Source organism: Salvelinus sp. IW2-2015, linkage group LG11 (assembly GCF_002910315.2).
Source record: "Salvelinus sp. IW2-2015 linkage group LG11, ASM291031v2, whole genome shotgun sequence".
Lineage (NCBI taxonomy): Eukaryota > Metazoa > Chordata > Actinopteri > Salmoniformes > Salmonidae > Salvelinus > Salvelinus sp. IW2-2015.
In genome coordinates, this window is record NC_036851.1 from 12,229,707 (window position 1) to 12,237,610 (window position 7,904).

The 7,904-nt window shown below is 43.1% G+C and overlaps 2 pseudogenes; one reads left to right on the plus strand and one right to left on the minus strand.

Moving 5' to 3' along the window:
* Nucleotides 1-1,685: 1,685 nt before the first annotated feature.
* Nucleotides 1,686-2,526, plus strand: LOC111969835 (transcription factor HES-5-like; annotated as a pseudogene).
* Nucleotides 2,527-6,113: 3,587 nt separating this feature from the next.
* Nucleotides 6,114-7,291, minus strand: LOC111969623 (transcription factor HES-5-like; annotated as a pseudogene).
* Nucleotides 7,292-7,904: the final 613 nt, after the last annotated feature.

A 7,904-nucleotide genomic window follows, 5' to 3' on the forward strand; every position in this document is an offset into this window, starting at 1 on the left:
CCTAGCACACTTGCAGTTGAGTCATATTGAAATGGAGTCATATTTAACTACCAAGTTTATCACCAGGCACCTTTGGGGAATTGGTTGTATAAAGAGAAGAATTAGCATTTAACAAGGCACACTTCTATTGTTTAAAGATATTTCCATCAATGGACAAAGTGTGGGAAAGCTCTGGAGAGCGGAGTCACAGTTTAGTGTCATTGGCAGCTTCATTCTTTACATCAATATAACAACTAATAACAATATAATTGTCCACAAAAAAAGATAGGTTATGATATTCAGTAATGTAGTCTGAAACATTTTAATATCTGAATAAAATGAAATAAATATATGCAACAGTACGGAAGGAGCCAGTGGTAGTTTCCCTCCAGAATCCAGAAGGTCTGTGATGTCAGCCTCTGTCTTTAGTACAACACAGAGTCAATAGCCGTCACTAATGGTCCACTGAGCAGCTTTTGTAATGCATTGATCACAGCACACAGGGCTCAGTGTGGGAAACTCAGATCAGCTCTCTACTCACACTGACCAGTAGCCTCAAGACAGAGGACACATCTGCTACGTTTGAACTCTACTCTAGCAGTAGTCTGCCAAATCTTCAAATACACAGACACGAGCAGTATTGCAATGCAACATACAGGTAACTGCCAAGATAATGGAAACACTTGAGGAAATGAGTGATGCAAAGTATATTGAAAGCAGGTGCTTCCACACAGGTGTGTTAACTGAATTAATTATGCAATTAACATCCCATCATGCTTAGGGTCATGTATAGAAATGCTGGGCAGGCCATTGTTTTGGCTACCATGACTATGGCCAAATAGGACGACAATGCCCCCATCCACAGGGCACGAGTTGTCCCTGAATGGTTGATGAGCATAAAAACGATGTAAACCAAATGCCATGGGCGTCTCAGTCACCAGGTCTCAACCCAATTGAACACTTACGGGAGATTCTGGAGCGGCGATTGACACAGTGTTTTCCACCACCATCAACAAAACACCAAATTATGGAATTTCTCGTTGAAGAATCATCCCTCCAATAGAGTTCCAGACACTTGTAGAATCTATGTCAAGGTGCATTGAAGCTGTTCTGGCTTGTGGTGGCCCAACATACTATTAAAACACTTTGTGTTGGTGTTTCCTTTATTTTTGCAGTTACCTGTATATATACAGTACAAGGGTAAATGACAGTTAACTTATTACTATACAATATTAGGTTTCAAAGGTGACAATGTCCTTTAAGTCTCTGTTAATTATAGCTAGAAATCTATATTAAAAATCTATATTAAAATATTTGACTGTCAAATTTGACACTTTATTTTGCAATGCAACCATCAGAAAGGATTAAGTGTTGCAACATTCTCATGTAGAGAATCTGTGTCAGTCTCACACGTGTAAATTGTGATGATGAGCGTGTGCTCTGTCAGTGTCATTGATCCCAACATCAGGCAGCAGTCTGGGGGTCACCACTTTCCCAGATTCACACAGCGCACTGTGAGCCACTCTCCATCACCCCCACCCCTCCACCTGTTCCCCTGAGACGTGACCATTGTCCCCCAGAAATATGAACACTGAGCATGTGGCAGCTCCACACTCCTCATTGTCCTCCCAAACTCTCCCATTGGCTATAGACTGTGAGAAACTCCAACAAGCCCAAGACCCACACATTCATATGCAGATTTGGGACAATATATAGGAGAGATGAAGCCAGTAGAGATCAGATTTTCTCTACACAGAGAACTCTACAGCACAGAGATCCAGCCATGGCACCTACAATCACTTCAACTTTGATCTACTCTAAGGAGCACCTGACTCTGACAAACAAGGTAATTTGAATATTAAAATTCAGTGACATTTATTTAATTGTATTGATTGAGTGTTTATTTGCTTCAGTAATGCCATATTCCAGAACAAGGTTTTGATGACTCGTCTCTTCTTGCAGCTAAGAAAGCCAGTGGTTGAGAAGTTACGCAGAGATCGTATCAACAACAGCATTGAGCAGCTCAAGTCTCTCCTGGTTCCAGAGATCCTCAACCAGCAGCCAGACTCCAAGCTGGACAAAGCCGACATCCTGGAGATGACAGTTTGCATCCTGAGACAACAGCAACAGAACCAGCCAGTGAGCTCCTCCTCCTGCTCAGCACCTGTCAATCAGGGATTCTCCAGGTGTGTCCATGAGATTGTTCACGTCCTGTCTAAAGATGAGCTGAAGTCACAGTCACAGAGAAGACTGCTGAGCCACTTCCAGAGCCTGCAGCCATCCTCTGATAAGAACAGGAGGGGGAGTGACCTTCCTCAGCTGAGCTCCCCAGCCCAGCACAGCATCAGCAAAGAGAAGAGTCCAGTCAACATCGCTCTCTGGAGGCCCTGGTAGAGACGTACAGACTGGAGCTCCACTCAGACAACACAATGGATGGACCATGTTGGTCTAAGATTCATTTCATGGACAGTAATGAGTATAAGTAAATATCTTCTTTGTTTTCTGCTTATGCAGGAGTTTTTTAAAAGTCTTGCTGTGATGAGACTTTTCATTTCAGTTGTACTGAAGTTAAAAAGCGTTTTTAACAAGAAAACAATCTGATCTTTGAAAACTACATTTTTGTAGTGTTAATTTGAAATCATCAAACCTTTATGTTTTGTGAAACGTGTTGGTTATATTTATCCACTGTGTTATATCATGATCACAATAACTTGAATGTTCTCTATAGAACTTTTAACCCAAAATGGATGCTATATCATCAATCTGTGTTGTGATTGTATTTGAAAAATCAGTTTTTATGGTCTAAAAATTTAAGTTATTTTTTACCACTACATTTGTGTAGAGATATAGTCATATTGACATTGTATTGAGCATATTTCTGTGAAGCAATGTATCAGTTATAAATTTTTGATATTGGATCAACTTGAGCTACAGCATCAATGTTCCTCCAGGAGGATATTTACACAAACTGGGTATTATACCTGTTATCATCACTCTGTGATTAGCAGTATTTGACCTGTTTTAAGATTATACTTTATTTGTGAACTGTCGCTCACATTATTTGAATGTGTGTTTAGTGCAAATGGGAGAAAGAAATGCTAATTGAAAAACCCTTGTTAATTTTGAACAATTCTGTTGTCTTTCATAAAGACAGTAACTGTGTATCCTATACTCTGATAGAGTGTCATTTCTTTCATAAAGACAGTAACTGTGTATCCTATACTCTGATAAGAGTACATATTTTCATAAAGACAGTAACTGTGTATCCTTATATACTTTGATAGAGTATCATATCTTGGATATTTGTTCAAGTTCTTGTTGTGATGTTTAATCACGTTATTTCTCTTGAAATATTTCCCCTTAAATTAAGTATTGATGATGTGACTCATTGAGTCATCTCTGAATAAATAGCACAATCTTCAAAAGAAAATATTCTTGTCTGTTGCTTTCATTCTTTTCTTGACAAAGATATCCTCCAACAAATTAAATGGTTAAATTACTTGATTTATGAAACTCCACATAGATTAAGTGGCTGATGCAGAAACAATAAAGTAATCACCCAAGACTATACAGAATGATATTGACTGCATTGGAATGCAACACTCAATTGAATCAATACATTAATTTTACCCTCTGGGTGCTTCATTCAAAATCTACAGAGTAATATAATGTTAAGAGACATTCGTAGTCATAACATGATTACTTTACAGTAATTGTTTTTATATAAAACATAAACAGTCATATCATATCTTGTTTGTGAGTAAAAGGTGTAATGAACTATAGAGATTGTAAGTGATCATCAATCTGACTTCCTTTAGGAAGACATGACTTATATATTTTTTATTGATGCACCTGTTTCAAATAAAGTATTTTCAGTGTTTCAGGATATATTTAATTATTTTAGTTTTATCATAATTATCATGATTCCAGGTGTTGGGCAAGAACAACTAGCACTGTCAATCTTATAGTGCTTTCAACATTAAGAAGCTGTGCCGCTCTCACTCAATAGCTAATATGATGTGTAATAAGACACAGCGTTCTATTGTTCTCCAATTGAAAGGCATGAATGGAGAGGATTGTGGGAACCGAGGAGAACTCACTCAACGGGACAAATAGACTGAGGACCTCTACCGCTGGACGTCAGATGGTTTAGAGTGGGGTCTGGTCTCTTAGTGGGGGAATCAATGGATATATTTCTGATAATCTCACAACATTTAATGTTTTAATATTGGATCTTGCATTTAGAAATCTGCTAAAAGCATGTTCACGATATCATTTTTTTTTTTTTTTGCAATTTTTGAAAAGCACTTTTAGGCAAGTAACGTGGCCGTTCTTCAAGATTATGGCAATTAGGTTTATGTTTCTTATTCGGTGTCTTTATTGTGGGGCATGGTTGAGAAACATTAATTTTATTTGTATAAAACATACATTTACAGCTTGAATTGACTCTCTGTAACAGTGAGTCTTTATCTGTTGCTTAAGAAATATCTCTGTATTGAGCTTCACCCCCAAAGGGCTTGATAGGAAGCTTGTGTAGGATGAATTTAGCATTTAAACAAGGCACAGTTGTATTTGTTTATGGAAGCTCTCTCAATGGGAAAAGTGTGGGGAACGCTGGAGAGCAGAGTCCAAGTTTAAGTGTCCTCATCAGTCCACCAGCACCTGTGAGTCTTCTATGGTGATCAGGCACACTTTCTATTGTTCAGTGGATAGAAATGGTGGGAGGGGGGTTTTTGGGTTATTTCTGACCTCTTTCTTAGAGGGTAAATACAATAATTATTAAATAAAGCAAGTTATGATATATTTACCCAACTGTTGTAACGGCATTCAGAGGAAGAAGGTGAGGACCAGGTGCAGCGTGATACGTGTTCATATTATTTTATTCGAAAAACTGAACCCTGAATACAAAATAACAAAAGGAAATAACCGGAACAGTTCTGACAGGCTGCAACAAACACTAAACAGAAAAAAAACCCACAACTACCAGTGGGGAAAACAGGCTACCTAAGTATGGTTCTCAATCAGAGACAACGATAGACAGCTGCCTCTGATTGGGAACCATACCAGGCCAAACACATAGAAATAGGAAACATAGACATACAAACATAGAATACCCACCCACATCACACCCTGACCAAACAAAAAATAGAAACATACAAAGCAATCTACGGTCAGGGCGGGACAGTACCCCCCCCCCAAAGGTGCGGACTCCGGCCGCAAAACCTGAACCTATAGGGGAGGGTCTGGGTGGGCATTACCCCGCGGTGGCGGTTCTGGTGAGGGACGTGGACCCCGCTCCACTTCTGGCTCGGCCCACTTTAGTAATGCCTCTGGAGCGGGAACCCTCACTGCCGACCCCGGACTAGAGGACGCCACTGGACTGATGGTCGAGTCTGGAGTGAGTGGCGCCTCTGGACTGACGGGCGGCTCTGGCAGCTCCGGACTGGAGGGCGGCTCTGGCAGCTCCGGACTGGAGGGCGGCTCTGGCAGCTCCGGACTGGAGGGAGAACCTGGAGGGAGGAGACGGAGAAACAGCCTGGTCCTTGGAGGAGGCACAGGATAGACCGGGCCGTGGAGGTGCACTGGAGGTCTCGAACTAAGGGCCTGCACAACCCGTCCTGGCTGGATGGTGATTTTAGCCCGGCACATGCGGGGCGCAGGCATTGGACGCACTGGGCTGTGCAGACACACGGGAGACACAGTGCGCAGAGCCGACGCAGGATATCCTGGCCCGAGGAGATGCACTGGCGGTCTGGAGAGCAGGGCTGGCACCTTCCGTCCTGGCTGGATCCTCACCCTAGCCCGGCAGATGCGGGGAGCTGGAATGTAGCGCACCGGGCTCAGAGCACGTATTGGAGAGCTGTAGCGCCGAGCTGGCACAGGACGTGCAGGGCTAGGGAGGCGCACAGGAGGCCTGGTGCGTGGGGCTGGCACAGTCTTCACCAGAAGGCTAGCACGCACCTCAGGACGAGTATGGAGAGCTGACTCAGGTGACATCAAATCGCGGACACGCTCCGTCGGGCGGATGTCGTGCCTCATGCACCAACACAGCAGCTCTCTCATTGCTCTCTCCTCCAATCTCCCCATCAACTCCTTCACAGTCTCGGCTTCGCTTCCTTTGCTCACCTCCAATTTCACCCCACAGCCCGGGGCCTGACCAGTCCCATGATCGCCACGGTAAGCACGGGGAGTGGGCTCAGGTCTCCAACCTGACTGCCACACTCCCCGTGTGCCCCCCCCAAAAATTGGGGCTGCCTCTCGGGCTTCCTTGCCAGCCGTGTTCCCTCGTATCTCCTGTTCCCTTCTCCTGCTGCCTCCACCTGTTCCCATGTCCAGTCCTCTTCTCCACGCTGCTTGGTCCTTTGGGGGTGGGTGGTTCTGTAACGGCATTCAGAGGAAGAAGGTGAGGACCAAGGTGCAGCGTGATACGTGTTCATATTATTTATTCGAAACTGAACACTGAATACAAAATAACAAAAGGAATAACCGGAACAGTTCTGACAGGTGCAACAAACACTAAACAGAAAATAACCACCCACAACTACCAGTGGGAAAACAGGCTACCTAAGTATGGTTCTCAATCAGAGACAACGATAGACAGCTGCCTCTGATTGGGAACCATACCAGGCCAAACACATAGTGCTGATGACTGTGTCGAGGACTGGGAGCTCAACTGAGGACGGTCACTCTCCCTCCTGTTCTTATCAGAAGATGGCTGCAGGCTCTGGAAGTGGCTCAGCAGGCTCTCTGGGACTGTGTCTTCAGCTCATCTTTAGACAGGAAGTGAACAATCTCTGTGGACACACCTGGAGTAACCCTGATTGACAGGTGCTGAGCAGGAGAGGAGCTCGCTGGCTCGTTATGTTGCTGGTGTTCTCAGGATGCAAACTGTCATCTCCAGGATGTCGGCTTTGTCAGCTTGGAGTCGGGCTGCTGGTTGAGGATCTCTGGAACCAGGAGAGACTTGAGCTGCTCAATGCTGTTTGTTGATACGATCTCTGCGTAACTTCTCCACCACTGGCTTTCTTAGCTGCAAGAAGAGACAAGTATAGGCATTAATAACCTATATTCTGGTGTGTGACATAATTGAAACAATATAAGCAATCAATCAATGCAATTGAATAAATGTTGTTTAATTTGAACTTCCACTTTACCTTGTTTGTCAGAGTCAGGTTCTCCTTAGAGTAGATCATAGCTGAATTGATTGTAGGTGCCATGGCTGGATCTCTGTGCTGTAGAGGTCAGTGTAGAGAAAATATGCTCTTCTGGCTTCATCTCTCCTATATATAGTCCCAAATCTGCATATGAATGTGTGGGTCTTGGGCTTGTTGGAGTTTCTCACAGTCTATAGCCAATGGGAGAGCTTGGGAGGACAATGAGGAGTGTGGAGCTGCCAACATGCTCAGTGTTTCATATTGCTGGGGACAATGGTCACGTCTCAGGGGAACAGGTGGAGGGGGGGGGGTGATGGAGAGTGACTGACGGTGCGCTGTGTGAATTGGGAAAGTGGTGACCCCAGACTGCTGCCTGATGTTTGGCATCAATGACACTAACAGAGCGCACGTATCTTACAACTTACACGTGTGAAGACAACACAGCTTCTCTAATTTAAATGTACAGTGTTGTTAATCTCCACCTATAAGGACATTGTTGAATGTAGTGTTCTGTATCACGCTTCATCGCTGACTTAGAAACATTTTATTCTCTCCATGGATATGACCTCTGATATTAATGAATGGCTCTACAATATTGTTTTATACTTTGCAATACCGGTAGTTACATTTAACAATATGAATGATGTGTGACAATGTATCACAATTTAAATTCTTGTTTAAATTCATACATATACTATATTTTCATTCAGTCAGAATGTTTAGGAATATAATAAGATTTTAGTCAACATTAACAGGTGAGGTGGATAGATA